This window comes from Pituophis catenifer, unplaced genomic scaffold (genome assembly GCF_029215685.1).
Source record: "Pituophis catenifer annectens isolate HBS135680 unplaced genomic scaffold, rPitCat1.0.hap2 SCAF_12, whole genome shotgun sequence".
Classification (NCBI taxonomy): domain Eukaryota; kingdom Metazoa; phylum Chordata; class Lepidosauria; order Squamata; family Colubridae; genus Pituophis; species Pituophis catenifer.
The window spans coordinates 25,520,745-25,544,648 of record NW_027256892.1 but is presented as its reverse complement, the minus strand read 5'-3'; the positions used below and the strand labels follow the sequence as shown (position 1 = coordinate 25,544,648).

Sequence of the window (23,904 nt, the reverse complement as noted above, 5' to 3'; positions counted from 1 at the left end):
GACCTTCATCGAATTCTCTTTCCGCCTGATGCATGCGATGGAGTCCTTAAGTGGCACGAAGTGCGGAAGATGTTATGATGAACCCACTGACATTTTGCCAGCAAGAATTTTTATGGAATGGAAACTTGGCTTGCGAAGGATAAAACAAAGACTATGCCAGGCTGGATGGGCCTCCCGTGATGGATGTACTTCGAATTTCTGCGGAATTAAATATTACAGTTCCAGTTTAGATTAACACTGGTATTTGTTCTAGTGCAAATGTTTTTCTCTTGGCTTCATTATCTACTTAGGACTCGGCCTAGATCCACCCTTCTTCACACATTGTTTGACAGTGTATATCAGGTGGAGCCAAAAACACAGACACCCAAAATAGATTTGATCCTTTGAAGAGTTTGAAGCTGTAACACAAATCAACTCAGTTCCCTATAACAGGGAGCTCCCTCGGCTATAATCGCACATTTCCTTAATATACACACCGTTATATGCATCCCTTTCATTGAAATGCAAAGTAACAAAAATGTGAGGAAGTGTAAACATCGAAGGAAATCGGTATTTCTGTCCATAAAGTGCAAATTGAGAATGGATGTGTTAAATGAAAACCAAATAAATTTCTTCCTAGCAGCTATTTTTGAAGGGATCCCTTTACCTACATAGTATATAGCCGTGATGGCGAACCTATGGCACGCATGCCACAGATGGCACGCAGACCCATATCTGCGGGCACGCGAGCTTTTGCCCTAGCTCAGCTCCAGCGCACATGTGCGTGCGTGCCAGCCAGCTAATTTTCGGCTGTCCCTCCTCTCCCAGGAATCTCCATGTGGCCCATTTTGGATGCCAGGTAAGTAGAGGGCTCGCGTGAAGGCTCTGGGAGGGTGTTTTTGGCCTCCAGAGGGCCTCCTGGGGGTGGGGGAGGCCATTTTTGCCCTCCCCAGGCTCCAAGAAAGCCTCTGGAGCCTGGGGAGGGTGAAAAATGGGCCTTCCAGGTGCATCAGAAGTTGGGAAATGAACCGTTTCTGGCCTCCAGAGGCTTCAGGGAGGCCTGCTAGGCCCAAAATTGGGCACCGGGGGGGTGTCATGCGCTCATGTGCGGGGGGTTGCGTGCACATGTGCGGAGTGGCAGGGCATGGGGGGCATTGAATTATGGGTGGGGGCACGCGATTAGCCTTAGCCTTCCAGAGACCTGTCCCCCATCCAGGCCTTGGCCTAGGACAGAAGTGAGCCAGAAGTAAGATCATTAAGAAGCAGTGGTGGAATTCAAATTTTTTTACTACCAGTTCTGTGGGCATGGCTTGGTGGGCGTGGCAGGGGAAGGATACTGCAAAATCTCCATTTCCACCGCACTCCAGGGGGAAAGATATTGCAAAATCTCCATTCCCACCCCACTCTGGGGCCAGCCAGAGGTGGTATTTGCCGGTTCTCCAAACTACTCAAAATTTCTGCTACCGGTTCGCCAGAACCTGCTGAATAGCACCTGTGATTATAAGGCCATATGAAGTTGCACCCCTGGGTTTGGGAGAGGTGGTGCTGTGGTGGGTCTGGTTTCCTTTATTCTGTTTTTGTTTAATATTGTTGTGAGCTTTTTAGAATTATTTGTACAAGATAGGACGCCGTATGCATTTCTAAAGAAATATTCAAATATCTGTTGATTTTTTTTCTTTTCCCTGTTATGGGATGTACACGACAAAGGAAATTGGACAAAGAAACAGTCCCCCAATCCCTATGCCCAAATCCCGCTGGGACCCCCACCGATACTTACAAAGAAACAAATTCTGCTCATAAACATGTAAACAAACCAACCGCTATATCCCATTATGTTCTGTGAAAGTTTTCTCTAATTTTTAAAAACTTAAATCTGCAAGGCTCAAAATGCGACAGAATGCCAAATGCTACAAGTTCAATCAGAAGCATTACTGGAGCATGAAAGGAACAACGATATGAAATTAAGCTGTAAAACACATAGATATTTATGGTCCAATAATCAATGCATACTATTATTGCTGTATTATTTTACCACCGTGATTGAAAACTGCGGCACATAAGTACTACTAAAAAGCTTTTCGGATTGCCCTCTATTGTTATTAATCGCTCTGTACTATAAGCGTTCCCCATGGTACGCCGAGATGCATACAGGCAATCTTCTCCAATTTCTCTACCACAATACCCACCTTTTCATTTTGTTCCTTTTGTTTTCGTTTTTATTTTTGGCGGGATAGCTATTACTTCCCTCGCTCTCCAGCATCCAAGGCAGCTTGGCTCCACAGCTATGCAAATAATACATCCAGCAATTAATCTCAAGATGACAATGGTTGCTCTTAACCTAATCCAGTTTTTGCATTCTCTTCAGAGAGAGGGATGCAGGCTTTCCTGGGGAACAGTGGGGAAAGGCTGCACTGCGTCGGCTGTACGATGAGAAGATGGATGGATGGGAGACTTGCTTGGTGAGCCAATATTGCTCCTCGACAAGAAGAGAGAGAGTAGCACCTGCCTTTAGGGCAGGAATGAGGAACTATGGCCCTTTCGTGACTTGTGGACTTCAACTCCCAGAATTCCTGAGCCAGCCATACTTGAGAGCATCCTTCCTTTAATCCATTACATCATTTCTTTTTCAGTTCCTTCCATGGGTGGTGGTGGACCTCGTTTGCCTTCCATCTTTCCCTGGAGGATTAAGTGAAGGATGCCGTATTTTTCTGGGTGTTGCATCACATGCCCAAAATATTCTAACTTTCGCTTTTTAATGGTTTTGACGATTTCCCTTGGCTTTTCCCAGGCGGCTTATCACCTCCTCATTTCTGATTTTGTCAACCCAGCTTCTACCTAACAGCCGCCTGTAAATCCACATTTCAAATGTTTCCAGTCTTTTCAAGTGGCTTTCTGTCAAAGACCAACTCTCTACTCTGTAGAGCAGGGTAGTTCACTTTGGAACAGAAACCCTTTTTAAGAAACCGAATCAAAAGATAAGTGGAAGAAGAAAATTTTTCCATTAAACAAGAAACATCTGGTGACCTTTTGGATTCACAAACTATCAAAGGTAAGCGATCCGGTGACTTTCAAATGTTTCCGGTTACAGTTTCCAAATGGTCCCAAGTCAACATGAAAAAGGATGAAGATTTATTTGAAATCTTGTCCAAACTTGGCGCCTCGATGCCAGCTTCAGAATACATCTTTTTTTTTCCACCGAGAAGCAATTGCTATGTCAAAAGAGGCAGCAACACGGATTGCCTTTTTTAGTTTTACATTTCAAAATATGCTGGAAAGGCTCCAAACATTGAAAAATTCTCCAGATGTCTGAATTACGCTTGACTGAGAACCCTGAACCTCATTGTATTCCCATCAGGATGCAAAAAGAAAAGTGACAGGCCTGGAGCATTAATATTTAGAAAAGCAGGAGAATAAAACATGCCAGTGTTATCATCAATATGATAATGATAATAAAATCCTTTTCCTCAGCTACGGAACAAAGGTTGTTGAGTCAAAACTGAAAGTCAACACATCAACGAAAATAAGGAAGTGTACAACAACCTGCCTGGTGTAATCCTGAACTACCTTGAATAACTCTGAATAATTTCTCGACAGGGATGGGATCTTTGGTCTGGGCCGATATTTAACTATCCATCAATCCAAATCTTCGACATAAAGAAAAAAAAAGAATCAGAGTATGATTTTCATGGACACCGAAGGCTTGTATTTCAATCAGCTAACAGAAGAACAGAACAGAAGAACATCAGAGTAACAGAGTTGGAAAGGACCTTGGAGGTCTTCTACTCCAACCCCCTGCTTAGGCACGAAACCCTGCACCACTTCAGACAAATGGTTGCCCAATCTCTTCTTAAAAACTTCCAGTTTTGGAGCATTTACAACTTCTGGAGGCAAGTGGTTCCACTGGTGAATTGTTCTAACCATCAGGAAATTCCTCCTTAGTTCTAGCTTCTCTCCTTGATTAGTTTCCACCCGTTGCTTCTTGTCCTGCCCTCAGGTGCTTTGGAAAATAGCTTGACTCCCTCTTTTTTGTGGCAGCCCTTGAGATATCAGAAGATAGCTATCATGTCCCCCCAGTCCTTCTTTTCATAAGACTAGACATATCCCTGATCTTAAATGCTCTCTGGGGGATGGTAGAGGACAGGAAGGCCTGGAGGAAAGTTGTCCATGGGGTCGCAAATGGGTCGGACACCACTTCACAACTAACAGCAAAAGGCATATCCCATTCCCAGCACTATCAAATTCCAGTTGATAATGCAGAACTTCAAACTGTCCCAAGAACTCCTTACAGGAAGAAAGATCAACCTGAAGCCCCCGGTCCTCATGCTACACCCTCTTAATCAAGTTACGATAAGAGCGTTGAGTAGCACAGGAATAGTTTTCCTATTTGTTTAACAGCAGGGCAAGCAGCATCAAGAACGAAGCTTAAACTGGACTCAAAGACAACTTCCGGTGGTTCATTTTTTCTTACCAGAAAGCCAATGCATGACAAACAAGATCTCCACTGCCTGTTTCTCTTCCTACCTGGCACCATCTCTTCCCTCTAGCACATCTCATTATCGCACAAACGGAGACCATCACTCTGGATCAGATCATTAGCCTAGCTAGGTCACACTCTTTTTCCCCCCAAAGCAGTTAACTGGATGCCAGCAGGAGGCCCTCAAACAGAAGAAGATCAGCACAACATGTGGCCAGGGCCCCACTGCCTTTGACACTGGAAGTCAGATTATTCATGGTGACCAGGAGCTCTTCAAACCATTTTCCTCCACAAATTGATCTAATTTGCCTTTAGAAGCTGCTTACGTTGGCAGCCATCAGCCTTCTCCATAATTGCATGCTGGATGAAAAAGGGGCTATTTTTGGTCACTCTCTTGCTATTCAGCTCGCGAGGGGGATGACCTCAGCTTCTGGAAATTATGAGCAGTGGGGCCAAAAATATACCTTTTACTATCTTCACACCATCTAAGCTTTTATGTTCCTGCCGTATCAACTGCTAAACAGAGCTGGCTTCTTGAAGCCTCTATTCATCACACAGATTACAGGTGGTCCTCACCTAATGACCCCTCATTCAGTGACTGTTCAAACTTACAAAGGTAAGTTTTCATGAGTGTTACCGTGTTTCCCTGAAAATAAGACCCTGTCTTATATTTTTTTGAACCCTGAAATAAGCGCTTGGCCTTATTGCCATGCGCTCAAAAGCCCGAATGGGCTTATTATCAGGGGAGATCTTATTTTGGGGAAAACAGATTATGCAGTTATAATCTAGTCCTTGAAGTTCCAGCCATAGCATTGCCGTACGATCACAGGTTCATGATCCAGACACTCAGCAACCAGAATTGAGAGGGCTAGTATCCTCATTGGAAATGGAATGAATGAATGAATCAATGAATGAATGAATGAATCAATCAATCAATCAATCAATGAAATCAATACATCAATACATCAATAAATAAATGGATGATCCACCAGATTGTCACTGCGTTCTTTTATTTACCAGCTGAGCTCATCATTTCTGGACTATCAGACTTTCCGTAGCTTGCCAAGAATTGTTATCAGTAAGCTAAACTGTGCATGTCCACCCCACATTCCTTCACACTTCTTCCTTTGTTCTCTTGCCAGAGGTCCGGCTGCTGAGAAAGCAGCTGGCACGAACTATATTCAAAATGTAACAATTACTTTTCTTAGTTAGTGAGATGTTTTATTTTCTTTATAACAAATAAATGAGTTTTCTTAGAAAATATCTTCAGGTTTTATTTTCTTAAAGTATACTCGCAAGGAAAGGCCTCGATCCACTCCTCGTAACCAGGGTGATTATCCCAAAAGCAGAATGGGATTAATCAACGCCCTGACACAGATAATTCAAAAGTTGCCTCCAGAAGTTGTGGGAGCTCCACCACTGGAGGTTTTTAATAAGAGATTGGACAATTATCTGCCTGAAATGGTGTAGGGTTTCCTGCCTGAGCAGGGGGTTGGACTAGAACAGTGGTCCCCAACCCCCGGTCCGCGGACCGGTGCCGGGCCGTGGAGTACCTGGCACCGGGCCGCGCAGCGGCCGGGGGACATGAACGCTGCAGCGCAAAGGCTCCTGGGCCGTGCGCAAAAGCTCCTGGGCCGTGCGCAAAGGCTCCAGGGAAGAGAGCCCCGCGCAGGTACGCACGTGTGGCCCAAAGCCCCCACCCCTGCGCGCGCTCAGCGGGCCACGGTAAAATTATCAAAGGCTGATTGGTCCGCGGCGATAAAAAGGTTGGGGACCACTGGACTAGAAGACCTCCAAGGTCCCTTCCAACTCAGTTATTCTGTTATTCTCCTCCCCCTCCCCACTTCCTTTCCATTAAAAATCTTCTGGATGGCTAATTCCCTTCCACTGCTCGGCTGAGTGAACGGACGAAGGAGGGGAAGCGAAGAGAAGGGACCCCATCCAGAGCCCTTGAGGCAACTATTCATGTACTCAGACAAAGATCTGAAAGAGCTCCTACATACGAATGAAAGTCAGCAGAAAAATATTATTGAAAGGAAATTGGGTAACATTCTCAAAATTTTTCAACCCTGTATTAAGTCTCATACATGCTCAGAAATGTAGCCAAAAATGAAAGAAAACAATGTTAATGCATGTAGCAATTTGTCATAATCAAATATCTTTGTGTTTGTTTTGTTTTTTTTCTGCAATAAACAAAAAACTTAGACAATATCTTTCTCCCAATGATTAAATGAAACCTTTAAGTGTCCTCCACCTTGTCCTACATCTACGTGGCTCTCTGGCCAACAAGCACCATTCAATAAAACAAGAGAACAAGCACAATGCGACACAGTTCTAGCAAGTTCCCCTTGTCATCGAGAAAAGAAGAGCAGAAGTCACCCTGAAAGCCACACAAAATACCACGAAAAAGTGTCCATTCTAATGGAGAAGGATATGGCTCATGTCTTGTAGAGTAACTGCAACGCCACCAAAATTTTGGGAAACCAAAATCCTTGACCGGTTGATCATAGGTGATTGTACATTGTCAAATCCTGAACTAAGGATGGGTAAATTTACTTGGTAACTAGAGTTCCTTACATCGGTGTATCACATATCTGGATTATAACATCTGTGCAAAATACGCATTGTAGAGCAGGGCAGGGGTGTCAAACTCGCGGCCCATGGGCCTGATGCGTCAGACGCTGGTCACGCCCACCCTCGGTTTAGCAAAGGGGGGAAAGTTGCGATATGTCACGTGACAACGTGTCATCATGAGTTTGACGCCCCTGGAGCAGGGATTTCCAAATCTGGCAACTTTAAGACCTATGGACTTCAACTCCCAGAATTCCTCAGCCCTCCGCATATTTCAGGAGTGGCAACTTTAGGACATGTGGGCTTCATCCTTCAGCCATGTTGGCTGGGGAATTCTGGGAGTTGAAGTCTACAAGTCTCACAGTTGCCAGGTTTGGAGGCCCAATCTGTTCTAGAGCACCAGACAGTTTGGGGGACAACAAAGAAAGAGGCTACGAGAGCGTGTGTGCATATCTCTGCCACCTCCTGTATCAAACAGCTGCACAGCTGGATGCTATTTGAATAGCGCAGCTCCAAAGCATGAGTTCAAAAGCTTTGACGAGTTGAGCTCACATAAAATTGCGGACCTAAGGCCATTTTTCAAGTCTATAAATGTTACCTGGAGCCTCCTAGCTAACTTTTAGGCCATTCTTTCAGATTACAACAGTTTCAAAATCTGCCCATGGAGAGTAATGTCAGGTAGATCTTTAATCAATGGATTGATTAGCACCATCGAGAAAAGTCGGCACCATTTTGCCTGGAAACTTCAATTATGGCATACTGTGTTTACAGGAGTTCTTACCTTTTTAGGATGAAGACCAAAGGCATCCAGAGTTGAGGCCAGAGGGAGGTCATTCCAGGCAGCCACGTTTGAAAAATGGAGCAGCCAGATGAAATCGAGCAAGAAGCAGGAAGGGGAGAAAAAAAAATACAGTTTTCATTAGTCCCTAATGACTCAAGGATGCTGACTGATATAGCATCATTAGCACTAAATGGACTATTGTGAATTAAACAGAGGAAATTGGCAGAATTTAAGCAAAACCACAGGGCTTTAACCACAGAGAAAGTTCCGTGATCTCCGTAGATGTTATGTTGCAGATTTTGGCTCTGGTCTGTTATCAAATCACTGTAATCTAAGGACGACGGTTTCCTCAAATAATTCACCTTAATGTCTTTAGTTTGCTGAGAATACCACAAAGGAAGACGGTTAATTTCCCTTCCGCCCCCTCCCCCAACCAGTCTCCTGTGCAGAGAGGCTTGAGCTAGCTTCCTTTTCGGAGAAATTGGCATGTCTCCTTCACCCATCGCTCCATTCAAATTCAGGCTTTGCCACTGCAGCCCCATGGATTTCCTCACCAACACTGACAGCATAAGAAGGAGGAGCAGCTCCTTCCTCTTCTGTTAGGACCGTTCTGCTCCATGGCTACCACGCCTTCTGCTTCTCCCGATGGAAAAAAAATGGCTGCCTGCCCTCCCAACGCTGCTGCTGTGTGAATTGACAGCTTGAAAACAGTTTGGTACCAAGGATCAGAGCTCAGCAGCAAATTGGGTGCAATTCGAAACAGGAGCTTTTGGAACATGCAGGGATGCCAATGGAGCCTCCGAGTGCATCTTTTTCGAGTAACTACAAGGGTAGACAACTATGGTGACTCAACACAAACTATTTACTATAACTGCACTACTATTAATCTTCTCATCGTTCCCATCACCCATCTCCTCCCACTTATGACTGTAACTCTGTTGCTTGTATCCTTACAATTTATATTGATATTGTTTCCTGATTGCTTATTTGTACCCTATGACTATCATTAAGAGTTGTACCTTATGATTCTTGACGAAAGTATCTTTTCTTTTATGTACACTGAGAGTGTATGCACCAAGACAAATTCCTTGTGTGTCCAATCACACTTGACCAATAAAGAATTCTATTCTATTTTCTCCTTCCTTCTTTCCTCCCTCCTTCTTCCTTTTCTCTCCTTCCTTCCTTCCTGCTTTAGTACCCTATGACTATCACTAAGTGTTGTACCTTATGATTCTTGACGAATGTATCTTTTCTTTTATGTACACTGAGATTGTATGCACCAAGACAAATTCCTTGTGTGTCCAATCACACTTGGCCAATAAAGAATTTTATTCTATTCTATTCTATTCTATTTATGACCTGACTGTGGACTTCAACTCCCAGAATTCCTGAGCCAGCCATGCTTCTTTCAAGCACCATCAAGACAGCAGGTGTGCCATGCTGGCTGATAATTCTCTGGCAGTCCCACCACACCTGGAGGGTGCCAGGCTGCAAAAGGCTATTGTTGCCCTCTGCCATTTCCTCCTTTGTCCTTGTATTTCTTGCTCCCCAGGGGCAGAAAATATCCCAGGGCCCGCAAGGAATCCCGGCAAATATTGCAACACATCAAAGATGCATGGCTGGGTCTTCGCAACACCTGCAAAGGCGCATGTCTCGTAGCAGCCACCCAGGCGTGACAGCGAGATCTCCGTGTGCCACGCACACTGTGCTACTATTGTTCTGCCACAGCTGTGTTTCGAGGATCATGCTGTGCTTTTCCTGAATAAATGTTAACACAGAAACAACGACAGCCTCGGCAGCACAATGGCAAGATAACGCAACTGTGCGCCGCAGCCAAGAGCAGCCATATGCCCGGCATGGCTTCTGCTGGCATTGTTTTAAAAGCAAGGAACAGGCATCCCGGCAATTCAGTCTGCCTTGTAATTTATTTCTCTCCCTCCCTCTTTCTCTCTCTCTCTCTCCATTCAATTCTTGTGCAATAGGGACAAGGGGACGGCACTTCTACATGCACAAATAAAATCAGATTTTTTAAAACGTATATAGAAAAAACTGTGTTTTAGCTTCACCCATCTCTAAATCTAAGGCATTTCCTCTCTTCCCAGTGGGTTCCTTGTTCACCACATCACACACACCACAATATTTTCATGGCAAGCAAAAGGGTTCCCAAGACAGTCCTAGAAGCTGTGCAGTCCTTCTCTCGCAGCCGAGAGAGATTTACTCTTCTGTGCCATCACAACCTCTTCGGAAAATCTGCAAACGTTTCTTTGCAAGGACCACAGAATGCTTTCTGCCCACCCGTTCCTGTCCCAGAAGCTCTTCCCTGCCTTGTTCCTCCCAGGACAGGAAAGGGCCATCGCCAGGACCTCCTCCCGCTGTCCCGCTGACATGGTGGCCTGTTAGCATATGGGAAAGCACCGAGCGAAGGCAAAGAGGGGGGAAAGGGGAGATGATCAGAGCCCCAGCAGTAAATCACAGGTCTCTATTCTCTGAAAGCAGAGAAGACCAAAAGCCACACAGGCCTCAAAAGACTTCTTTGTTGTGCCAAGGGAGGGAGGGGGCAGAGGGAGGGAGGGAGTCCAGAACATAAATAAATTGGAAAGAAACTTGTGAAAAGAAACGGAGCCTTGTAAAAATGCCTGTGTGCATTCCAGCCTTATATTCATGCCGTTTGGGTAGCAAGGAAGCTGCAAATGTCACGGGAGCCGCCAGTCGTCGTGAAGGATTACTCGCCAAAGGAGAACAGCGTTGTAAAATTATCTGGTGGGATCCACCACCCTGAATATGTGGGTGAGTTAGAGAGCAAGTTGGTGCAGTCTTTGGGCAAATCCGTGTGAGAAATCCATCCACCAATGAAAGTAAATATATACGTGTCCCGGGATAAGGTTGCAGGATCCAAATCTGAGTCGGTCCCTGGGACCAAAAGGTTTATTCTTCCAAGCTTTTGGTCTCGTTCTGGAGCCCTTCATCAGGGAAACTTCTATATCTCCAGAATATGGGCATGTATAACGTATAACTGTCTGGTTTGGTTCTGCAACCCAACAAGACAGACACAGACTTCAGAGGAGAATTAGAACTGCAGAAAAAACAATGGCTACCAACCTGCCTTCCATTGAGGACCTGTATACTGCACGAGTCAAAAAGAGGGCTGTGAAAATATCTACAGACCCCTCGCATCCTGGACATAAACTGTTTCAACTCCTACCCTCAAAACGAAGCTATAGAGCACTGCACACAACAACAACTAGACACAAGGACAGTATTTTCCCCAACGCCATCACTCTACTAAACTAATAATCCCCTCAACACCATCAAACTAGTTACTAAGTCTGCACTACTATTAATCTTCTCATCGTTCCCACCACCCATCTCCTCCCACTTATGACTGTACCTTGTTGCTTGTATCCTTACGATTTATATTGATATTGTTTCCTGATTGCCTATTTGTTCCCTATGACTATCATTAAGTGTTGTACCTTATGATTCTTGACGAATGTTTCTTGTCTTTTTATGTACACTGAGACCATATGCACCAAAGACAAATTCCTTGTGTGTCCATCTCTTCTCTTCTCTTCTCTTCTCTTCTCTTCTCTTCTCTTCTCTTCTCTTCTCTTCTCTTCTCTTCTCTCTTCTCTTCTCTTCTCTTCTCTTCCTCTTCCTCTTCTATTCTCTTCTCTTCTATTCTATTCTATTCTATTCTATTCTATTTTCTATTCTAAATAATAATTCCTATGATGGTACAATAGAACAGGGATCTCCAAAACCTGGCAACTTTTAAGACTTTTTTTCCCTGCAGTTCTAATGATCCTCTGAAGTCTGTGTCTGTCTTGTTGGGTTGCAGAGCCAACCCAACAAAACAGACACAGACTTCAAAGGATAATATGAATGACAAGTGCCTACCCATCCCTTTCCCCTCCATCAGTACGTCCCCATCACCAAATGAGGTGTGTAAAGTAAAAGGAGAGGGGAGAATTTAGTTGCCTCCACCTTCCCTCTCAGATGGATGCTGCAAGCGCACTTATTGTTCTCTAGGGCTCCAACCATGTGGATGAAAACTGAAACTTTAATTAATAGCCGGAGGCTCAACATGGTTAGGCTGGAGTTGCTGAGTCTGCCAGATCCATTACCTCCATTCTGGCACAAGGTAGGAAACGGCAGGAGGTGAACTCGGTCTGCTGTGAGCAGGAAGCATTGCAAAGAGACCCCAAGCATCACTCTCTCGCTGGATTGAAGGCCACCAAAGAGCCCAGCAAGGGAAACGAGCATTCTTTGGAGACTTATCCTCGCTTGGTTGAAGGGGATTGCAAAATGTCCTGCAATCCACTTCACGGGGCGTGGAGTGATCCCCAGCAGTGGGTTGCCCCTGGTTCAGACCGGTGCGCACGAACCTTTTATTTATTATTTTATTTATTTATTATTCGTATTTCTATGCCGCCCACTCTCCGAGGACTCTGGGCGGCTTACACCAAAGACAGTATACTAAATAGCATATTGCCCCCAACAATCTGGATCCTCATTTTACCCACCTCGGAAGGATGGAAGGCTGAGTCAACCTTGAGCCGGTGAGATTTGATCCGCTGATCTGCTGAACTAGCAGTCAGCTGAAGTAGCTGCAGTACTGCACTCTAACCACTGCACCACCTCGGCTCAGTAGTAAACCAGTAGTAAAACTGGCAGGCGCCCCGCCCACTGCCCCGGATATCGCCATCGGCGATCTTTGCATGCACAGAAGCAAGGCGCGCAATAGACCAAAGCAAGCGCACGCACGCAATCCCGTTGCAAACTTGTAGTAAAGGTAAGTAGAACCCTCCCCTGATCCCCAGCATGGCTGACTAGGGAATTCTGGGAGTTGAAGCCCACAAGCCTTCAAGTTCCCAAGGTTGGAGTACACCTGCGCTAAAGCAACCCGCGATGAATCAAATTGAAAACAATTACTGTATTTTTTGGACTATAAGACGCACCGGAGTATAAGGCGCATCAAGATTTCGAAGAGGAAAACGAGGGGAAAAAAAGTTTTTTGTCTCTGTGCATCCTGTTTTTGCCCTCCCCAGCCCCCAGGAGCACTCTGCAGGCCTCCTGAACCCTTTGCGTGTCCCGTTTTTGTGAAAAACAGGCCTGCTTTTGGCAAAAATGGGATGGCGGGGTTTTGGGAGGCCAAAAATTGTTATATTCGGTGTATAAGACGCACCAACATTTCCATCCTCTTTTAGAGGGAGAAGAAGTGTGTCTTATACTCCGAAAAGTACTTTAATCTCGAGACATCTGCAGATAATTTGTCCCCTTGTCTTCAGGAAAAAAACCCTTAATGGTAATTCCTCTCAGTTGTTATTACATTGAAATGAATGTTGAATATGCAGCTCCAGCTTATAAACTTCACGGATCTGGTTACATAAACTAGACTGAATAATGGTTGAAGGTTAGTACGGGTAATCCTCAACGTACGGCCACAAGTGAGTCCAACATTTCTGTGGTTAAGCGAGACCGTTGCTAAGTTGAGTTTAGCCCCCTTTTACGGCCTTTCTTGAAGCAGTTGTTAAGTGAATCACTGCAGCTGATCAGTTTGCAACCCGGTTGTTAAGTGAAACCGCTTCCCTGTGGACTTTGCTGGTCAGGAGGTAGCAAAAGGGGGAATCACCTGACCTCGAGACACATCAACGGTCATAAATGTGAATCAGTGGCCAAGCGTCTGAATTTTCAATCACATTTTTTTTTTAATTTGATTTATATGCCGCCCTTCTCCGGAGACTCAGGGCGGCTTACAATGCGTTAAGCAATAGCCTTCATACTTTTGTATATTTATACAAAGTCAGCTTATTGCCCCCACAAACTGGGTCCTCATTTCACCTACCTTAGAAAGGATGGAAGGCTGAGTCAACCTTGAGCCTGGCGAGATTCGAACCTGCAGTAATTGCAGGTAGCTGGTCTTAATAACAGGGTGCTTTAGACCACTGTACTACCAAGGCTCCTGATCATGGGATCAGGATGATCATGGGAAAGCTGCAAAGGTTGCAATTGTGAAAAATTGTTATAAGTCACTTTTTCAGCGCCGTTGTAACTTTGAACGGTCACTAAAGGAATTGTTGTAAGTCGGGGACTGCCTGTAATGCATGCATTTTAGGATTCATGGCTTATTGTCAGGGATGAATTAATTTGCAATCGCTCCTTTGGACTTAAACCTCTTCAGAGAAAGCCTCCTTCCCCTACCATCCCCTCCCCCCGAGCCTTTTAATAGGCAAGACTTACACAAAAGCTTTTTAAAAAATACAACTATTAACAATTTGTCATGTAAATTGTCTTCTCCTCTTCCCAGGATTACAAAGCCTGACTGTCAGGGAATGATCAGACTTTAACAATATTTATATGAGTGCCAATTCTGTATTTTTTTTTTTTTCTATCAGCCGTGACTGTAAACTCCTCTCTATCTTGAAAATGGTTAGGTACCACTGGAAGGTAAGTGGCAGAGTGGTGAGCTCTGCGGCAGGCAAAACCCGTGGAAATCCTCCTCCTCCTCCTCCTCCTCCTCCTCCTCCTCCTCCTCCTCCTTCCAGTTGCCCCACAGGGATGCTGCAAAGATTGTAAGTGTTTAAAACTGGCAATAAGTCACTTTTTCCAGTGATGTTGTAAGTTCAAACGGTCACTAAACGAATATTTGTAAATTGAGGACTATTACAATCCTCCATCCTTCCTGTCTTCACATGAAGAATCAAGCATATTTTAAATGCATTTAGAGCCTCCTTTGAGCTTCGTGTCCTCATACGGAGGCAAAAATTCCCGCAGTGAATATCCGACAACTTTGAACTCCACAAACCCCACTTCAGAACAGGCAAAGAGAAGTGACTTTCTCCTTGCCACAATCACAACTTTGTGGCTTTTCTTGGAAGAAATAAGTTTTACTTTTTAGCTTTCGGATCATTTTTCAAAACACAGCTTTATTGTGGTTAACAACTGATTAAATTGCTTTCTCGGTTCGGCTGAAGAAGGCATAAAATATTAAAAGCTAAAAATAAAAGGCGTTTCATTTAGGAGATTTATGAAACTCTCCTGTGTTTTCCACCTTCAGATGCTTTGTCTTCTTGTTCTGTTTCACCAAAAGGTTCCCATGTGGTTAATTGCTCTTTCCTAAAAAAAGGAGATTGTCGTGTTGTCCTTTCAAAGGAAACATTTGTCCTAAAACCACCATGTTTTGCTAAACACTTTGTTCTAGCACTGAAACGAAATTTCTCTCTTTGGCCTGCTTTATTTTATTTTTTTTTTAAAAAAAAAAACCCAACCCTGTAAAATATGAAAGCAATTGATGTATAGGGCTGTGAAGCCATACAAAGGGATAATAAGTATGGAATTTGTCCAAGCAAATTTTCCTTCCACCATGCCATCAAATCTACAGTTGGTCTCTGCATCCATTCCACCCATGCCCCAAATCAACAGAACTCCAGGGACCCCGAATTTCTCTCCAACTCAGGGGTGCAATCCAGCAGGTTCTGACAGGTTCTGGAGAACCGGTAGCGGAAATTTTGAGTAGTTCAGAGAACCAGCAAATGCCACCTCTGGCTGGCCCCAGAGTGGGGAGGGAATGGAGATTTTGCAATATCCTTCCCCCAGGAGTGGGGAGGGAATGGGGATTTTGCAGTATCCTTCCCCTGCCACGCCCACCAAGCCACGCTCACAGAACCGGGAGGGAAAAATTTTGAATTTCATCCCTGTTCCAACTGCATTTCTATGGAAGGAATTTGGAGAGAAACAACTGTCAGGAATGTATGTTTTAAGGTTAAGAAGTTGGACAGACATAAAGTACCATTAGCAATAGCAATAGTAGACTTGTATACCGCTTCATAGTGCTTCACAGCCCTCTCTAAGCGATTTACAGAGTCAGCCTCTTGCCCCAAAACAATCTGGGTCCTCATTTTATCGACCTCGGAAAAGTAGAAGGCTGAGTCAACTTTGAGCCAGTCAGGATCGAACTCCTGGCTGTGGGCAAAGTCAGCCTGCCATACTGTGTTCTAACCACTGTGCCACCAGGATTCTTGGCTGGAGGTTAGATATTAGGATGTTAGACAGCAATAGGGTTTAGACTTATATACCGCTTCATAGTGCTTTATAGTCCCCTCTAAGCAGTTTACAGAGTCAGCCTATTGCCCCCTGGAATCTGGCTCCTCATTTTACCCACCTCGGAAGGATGAGCCAACCTTGATCAATCAGGATCGAACTGATGGCAGTCGGCAGAGTTCGCCTGCAATACTGCGTTCTCACCACTACGCCACCTGGTCCTACCAAAACCCTCACAATGCTGCAAACTCATCTTGACGGAAGCGTTCCCTCGTTTACCTGAAAGAACGACACTGTGAGGTCAACCGCATTGCTCTCAGATTCTTCTGAGCATCTACGATGCAAAGGAACACGTCCTGAAACCCGATCAGATGCCTCCAAGAAGCCCACAAGCCAGTCTCCTCCAGCTATTTGTCCCTCTAAAACAGTGTTTCTCAACCTTGGAAGCTTGAAGATAGGTGGACTTCAACTCCCAGAGTCCCCCAGCCAGCGTTGCTGGCTGGGGGATTCTGGGAGTTGAAGTCCACCCATCTTCAAGCTACTAAGGTTGAGAAACACTGCTCTAAAAGCAGAGGTTGGGAACCATGGGCCCTTTACGACTTGTGGACTTCAACTTCCAGAATGCCAGAGCCAGCATGGAATTCTGGGAGTTGAAGCTCAAAAGTTGAAAAATGAGCTATGGTTCCCCACCCCTGCTCTAAAGGGAGATGAAGTTTAAAAAAAAAAAACATGTTTTCTTCTGTCTCGATAAGCCCAGCGTCCCCGTAAGTAAAAACACGTCCCAAAAGAGCATGGCAATTTTCATCAGTCAAATGCTGGTACTTGGCAGAGGCAGAACTGCTTGATGAGATGAAGAAAGCAAGGTTGCAAGCAAAGGTTACACCCCTCGGCTTGTTTATGCACAAAAGGACTGGTGTAGAGCAATGAATCAGAATGAGTATGCTAATTCTATTAGCATGATGGAACAGGCCTGATAAATTAATTAATTACAGCCTCTTCCAATCTGTCTCGGGCCTCCCCTTTCCTCATAAAAACTGGGGACTTAAAAGGAAGAGAGACCAATTGCCCTGACCATCAAAAAAAAACCTTGCATATCCTCAGTGCTCTTATCTGCTTAATGAGACAGTTGTCCTCTGTTTCGGGGGGAAAAGGACATCCTACATAGCCCAACCCCCTCCCTTCTTAATTTATCTTTGTTGTGAAGAAACATACAAGCTTGATAATTTCCTATCTTTTTTTTTGCTGCCCCAATTTCGGACGCGTTGAGTGCATTTGGACCGATGAAAGCCCAGAATCTACTGTGATGTCCCCCTTTGAGTAATGATCGCTATTTCATTTCTCGCCTCTCTTATGATAAGCTAAGTACCAAATTAATCAAAGCAAGGGAATATGGAGTGCAATAAATGGTATGGATCCGGAAACTGCTGCAGAATTAATACGAGATCATTCGATTAGCCGGGCAGAACAGAATGGAGAAGTCATCATTATAGGTGGATACAGTGGTGAAATTCAAATATTTTTTGCACAGTGGTGTGGCTTGGTGGGCGTGGCTTGGTGGGTGTGGCAAGGATACTGCAAAATCTCTCTTCCCTCCCCGCTCTGGGGCCAGCCAGAGGTGGTATTTGCCGGTTCTCCGAACTACTCAAAAATTTCCGCTACCGGTTCTCCAGAACCTGTCAGACCTGCTGGATTTCACCCCTGGATCGATACCAACCCACTTGGAAGTACTCTGCTGTTTGGCAAACAGAAGGTTCACATTGGGGGAATGGGACAACTCGCTCTGGGACAATTTAACAATTCTATTTCATGATTTTAAAGAAATAAAAATTATTTTCATTTTTGCCATTTGCATTTCACTCTGTCCCTCCTTTTGCATCTTTCTTTAATGATTCTATTCCACTGTTTCTTTGATATTAGTGAAACTCTTGTCCTGTGGCGAGTTGTTCCCATGAGTTGACCATGACAAGTTGCCCTGCAGTGAGTTGGCCATGGCAAATTGTCATAGACCCCCATATTAGATAACCCAGCAAAAAACACCACTCTGGAGCATTTCCATGGTCAAGCGGACCTCCCCTGAAGACTCCACGACTAGCCACAAGTCTTATTAATTTCCATGTACCTATCTATAAAATTATTGCATGTAGCATGGATCACCAGAGCTACCAACAGAAAGGCGCTGAATAAAACCAGACACATCACTAGAAGCCAAAATAATAAGACTACATCTGATTTACTTTGGCCGTGTCTCATGTGCAAATTCATTGGAGAAGTCAACGATGCTAGGAATGGTTAGTGGACCAAGAAGAAGGGGCAAGCAAAGAAGTCGCTGGCTTGGCACCATCAAAACCGATATGAAGATGAACATCCAACAACTGAAAGAAGCTGTGCTTGGACAGCCTGGAGAGCACTTGCCTATAAAGTCTCCAAGAGTTGGACACAACCGAACGGCTGAAAATACTACTACCTACCGATCAGTAGCACCATCAAAACTGATACCCACCAAAGCATAGAAAAACTTGAAGTAGTGCAAGATCAGAAGATGTGGAGAGACCTGACCCAAGGTATCATTATCTTCTTCATCATCATCTATAAGTAGACACCGTTTGAGAAGAATGGCATGATCCACATCTTGGGCCTTTTCACTTCCCTCATTTTTTCAAAGCCGAGCTATAGTCTGTATGGCAAAGAGACTCAATTTAACAGATAATTAACGGGAGTAGGTGGGACTGCTCAACTCTCTTTCCCCCAGCACCAAACAAAATCTCTCTCTATCCACTCCTAGTGTAGAAAAAAAAATAATTACAGGTAGTTCTTGATTTACGACGGTTGCTTAAGTGATTTGCTTAATGGCCATGTGATTCATTTATCCATATGACTTGCTTTAGGACCGCGGTAAAAATGGTTATAAAATTGAGTCCGGTCTGGTGTTGCCTCGACTTACAACTGCAATGACTTACAAGCAAAATTCCAGGCTCCACTGTAGTCTTCAGTTGAGGACTATCTGTGCTAGATTCCCAGAGAAGAGATTGACCAAGAAGGACGATGTGTCACTATGACTCTCTGGATACTTTGTGGGCTGAAGTATTTCAAAATCAGAAGCTCCTGAATGAGGCGAGCAGATCTTCTTAGTCTGCCCATTAATTTCTTAAGAAAGTAGCTAGACCATTTCATGAAGAAATGCTGAGCTGAACAACAGAAATTGACCGGCAAAGAGCTCCCGGCAAGTCTAATCAATACGTTAATGCCGTAATTTACCTTTCCCTCCTTAAACACATTCTTTATGATAAAACAAAGAAAGAGGATATGGAAGAGCTTGAAAGGGTATCAACAGGAGGTAGTTTCTCTCAATATAGCAAGATTCCCTGACCTCAGTTTGCTGAATACCGCACCTCAGAATAAGGAGGAAGAATTTATCCAAGAAGGGTATCCAACCTTCCTTGGCAACCTCTGGACTTTAACTCCCAGAATAGCTGGCTGGGGAATTCTGGGAGTTGAAGTCCACAGCTCTTCAAGTTGTCAAAGTTGGACAACCCTGATCTACAGTATAAAAAGCTCCATCTGGAAGCATTTTCTAGGCCGTCCAGCCTGCTTCGTTGAAGCTCTGCTTAAAAACAGGTAAAGTAAGGCCCGCAACACATCAGAATAATAGAATAACAGACCGGCACACTTGGAAGGGACCTTGGAGGTCTTCTAATCCAACCCTCTGCCCAAACAGGAGATCCTATACCAGTGATGGCTAACCTTTTTGCCATCGTGTGCCAGGAGGGGGGGTGGGTCGGGTATGTGCGTGCCCACACCCATAATTCTATGCGTCCTGCGCATGCAACCCTCCACACTCTCCCCGCTCCTGGCACGCGATGGCCCGGTAGCCTGTTTTTCTCTCTCACCAGGCTCCAGAGCCTTTCTAGGAGTCTGGGGAGGGCGAAAACGGCCTTTCCCATCCCCATCCCCAGAGGCCTGAAACAGCCCGTTTGCCAACTTCCAGTGGGACCGGAAGGCCCGTTTTTTGCTGTCCCCAGGCTCCAGAGCCTTTCTAGGAGTCTGGGGAGAGCGAGACTTCTGTGCCATAGGTTCACCATCACGGTCCTATACCATTTCAGACAAACGGTTGTCCAGTGTTTTCTTAAAAATCTCCAGTGTTGGGGCACCCACAACTTTTTGAGGCAAGTTTTTCCACTGACTAATGATTCTCACTGTCAGGAAATTTCTCCTTTGTTCTAGGTTCAAACTCAAGTTTTCATTACTGAACCCAGTTTGGTTGAAAATATTGAACTGGGTCCTTCAAACCCAGTTTACAATAGAACCAACACCTGACCCAAAATATGCCTTCAGCGTTTCAACAACTCCAAGTACGGGCATACCTCATTTTTATTACACTTCGGTTTATTGCTCTTCGCAGATATTCCAGGGTTTTGGTTTTTTTTACAAGATCCTCCTCCAGCAAGACAATACGACTGGCTCAGATGAGGACCAGTGTTTTTTTTAAACAATAAAGTGTTTTGTAATTAAGGTATGTATCTTGTTGTTTAGACATAATGCTGTCGCACACTTAATAGACTGCAGTAATACAGGATGAAATTAACTTTTATTTGCGTTGGGAAGCCAAAATATTTGTGGGACTTGCTTTATTTTGTGATAATTCACTTTATGGCAGTGGTCTGGAACCGAAGCCGCCAAGATCTCGGAGGTATGCTTGTAATTCTTTCCAGGCAATAAATGAAATTCTTACGTAACCCTCCTTCCTCAAAGACTTCTGCGGTTGTTGGGCCAGGAGAAATGGTAATGAATAACAGCCTGGCTGATATTTCAAGGAAGATTCTCTCTCATGTAGAGATCCAGAAATGGAAGAACTGGGTTTCCAAGGACAGGTAATCCTCGAATTACAACAGTTCGTTCAGTGACTATTTGAAGTTACAACAGCACTGAAAAAAGCGAGTTAACGACCATTTTTTTCACACTTACGATAGTTGTACCAGGGTCTGTGATCAAAATAGATCCCCATCGGACGCTTGGTAACTGACTCATAGTTAGGATGGTAGCAGTGTCTTCGGGGTCATGTGGTCCTCCTTTTGAGACCTTCTGACCAGCAACGTCAAGGGGGAAGCCAGGTGTTATGACCCAGGCCCACGTAGTTGATATTAAATGCAAAACAGTTCCAAAAAACAAAGAGATTTTATTAAAAGAACTGAGAATTAACTCATTCTCAGCGTATTCTAAATGAAATGAAAGCAAAGTCCTTAAAACACCAGTCTTTAGTTTATCTCTGACTTCGGGATAATTAGGCAAACTGCCAAAGACTTTTCTTGGCAACAGTTCAGGAACAGAAGAAATAACTATAGCCAAACAAGAAGCAATTCTCTCAACGATTGTTTTCTGGCAAAGAGACCAAGAGCCGTTGCTGGTCTGTTTTAAGCCTTATGGGAGGGGCCAATCATCTCTTGGCCTTACTCCCGAGTCGTCCTTTCTGCTTTAGCTGCTCCTACCTTCTGGCAGCTCTTCTCATACATGCACTAGGAACAGGCTCCTCCTATTCCTCTGCTTCTCTACTGTCAGCCTCTGGAGGCTCCGAAGTCCGCCCATCACTCCCAGATGGCCCTGGCCCCATCTCTGCCTCCGACGCAGAGCCCTTATCCGGGCCTCCCCCAGACTCCAGGACTGGCCCATGTCCTCCCTCAGCCTCATTGTTGCCGACTCCGCTGCCAGCTCTGCAGGCTGCTGGCAGACCACAACACCAGGTTCACATCACAGCCATGCTTTCTATTTAACCAGGTCAGTGATTCACTTAGCAGCTGTGGCAAGAAACTTCATAAAACGGGGCAAAATTCACTTAATGATCGTCTCACTTAGCGACAGAAATTTCGGGCTCAATTGGGGTCCTGAGTTGAGGATTACCTAGTATTACCAAGGATTCAAAACCATCAAAAGTCCAAAAGTTGCCATTTGAACTGCGTTCAGAATTTCAACCTGAGTTCTGGAAACGTTGACATCCAGAAGACTTCCTTGACTTTTGAGGCCGTACATCTGTTCTCCACAAATCACAACCAAACACACTTCTCTCTCTGTTTCTCTAGCCTACAGATAAGTGATACCGACAATATTTCTGGACAGATGGCCTGCTTCAGCCCACACTCTCGATAAATGAACAACAAGAGTATTGCCTCTTCAGTCGGTGTGAAACCCAAACCAGACAACCGGCTGGCTCCACTCAGTTGAGAGACGCGGCTCTTAAAATAACCCCTGAACTAGTCAAAACCCGGGCGAACGTGTCTTCTCTGGCACCGAGATCATCTTGCTGAAGTCCTGCCAAATACCTTGATGTCAGAAAGTTATAGCATTTGACTGCTGCTTGGACCTGTGAGAGGCTCACTTCTCTGCAAATAAAAACCGAGGAGACAGCCTCATCTTCAAATCTGTCTAACGGCCTTTCTTCCAAAGAGGATGGAAATGCAATCATCTTCTGCATTTTCTCATTATTACAGTGACCTTCTTCAGTCTGAGGCTGGGGCACATCCCACTGTTATCAAGCAGATGTCGTAATCCTCTTTTTCCTTCAAGGAATCCTACGCCATGCCTATAACTCCTCTCTTTCATGTTATTCTTAGGAAGTGAGTTGGGATGAGGCAGAAGGAATCGGGGTCAACATAGTCAGAGGGACCTCCTGGGAAATACTTGGTCAAGGGCTCATAATCTGATTTTTTACTACTTCTGGCCCAACACTCAACTATTCCCATCAGTATCCATGGTGTCCTGTAAACGGAAAAATGTCCACAACCAGTCAACGCACCAAAGAGAGAAATTGAGGTCCTCCAGACATGGTTGAAGTATGTAGGCTGGGGAAAAATATCTGATGCCAAATAGTCATTTATGTAGAAGTTGCAAGTCTTTTCAGAATTTGCACGAGTCCTTTAACAGATTAACAGAGTTGGAAGGGACCTTGTAGATCATCTATTCCAACCCCCCACCCAAGCAGGAGACCCTACGCCGTTTCTGACAAATGGCAGTCCAATTCGCCTGGATAGCTTTGGACCTCTCAGTCTGATCCTTAATTCTAATTTCCATCAATGTCAGGGAGATCAAACCTCATGTCATTATTCATCTTAGCATCTGGAGTCAGAGATCAATCCAAGGGTTCCAGAAAGAGACAGACAGACAGACAACAATTGTTTGGAATACCATCAGTTTGGTATAAGGCAGTGTTTCTCAACCTTGGCCGCTGGATGATGTGTAGATTTCAACTCCCAAAAGAGCCTTGGTACCAAAAAGAGCCTTGGTAGCACAGTGGACTAAAGCACTGTTATTAACATCTGCTGCTTGCAATTACTGCAAGTTCAAATCTCCCCAGGCTCAAGGTTGACTCAGCCTTCCATCCTTTCAAAGGTAGGTGAAATGAGGACCCAGATTGTGGAGGCAATAAGCTGACTTTGTATAAATATACCAAAGTATGAAGGCTATTGCTTAACGCATTGTAAGCCGCCCTGAGTCTCTGGAGAAGGGTGGCATATAAATTAAAGCAAAATAAAATAAAATAAAAATAAATAAACCTCCCAGAATTCCCCAGCCAGCTCTGCTCTTCTGGCTGGGGAATTCTGGGAGTTGAAGTCCACACATCATCCAGAGGCCAAGGTTGAGAAACACTGGTATAAGGACTTCTTATCAAATGGAAAATGCACAGCCCAAATTTCAGTGTAAACAACTTGCTTTTTAACACACGGAGAACTGCGTTGTGTTTGACAATCTGCAAAATTTTACAAACCCATTTATTTGATGACGGATGGCATTTTGAGTTTGGGCATTCATAGCGAGCAAATGAACCTTCCAAATGAAGAAAAATAAGGCAACGGAAGGAATAAGGTGTGGGAATCAGTTGTTTACTGAAACAAGTGTCAATGTGCTTGGGGAACTTTTCAATCACGTCCACGGCTTGTTTTTCTTCATAATTAATCATTAGTCAGTTTCCAAGGCAACCAGGGGTCAAAAATAATCTATGCAAGCCACTCCGAGGGGCCGGAGACAAAGATGACATCATCAGCATAAAATAAAGAAGAACTTCTCCTTTTGT

The 23,904-nt window shown here is 44.5% G+C and overlaps 1 protein-coding gene across 10 annotated transcripts in view; it reads right to left on the bottom strand.

Annotated features, from left to right (window-relative positions):
* NCAM1 (neural cell adhesion molecule 1) overlaps positions 1-23,904 on the bottom strand; it is a 192,361-nt gene that overhangs the window by 110,134 nt on the left and 58,323 nt on the right. The window lies entirely within an intron of this gene.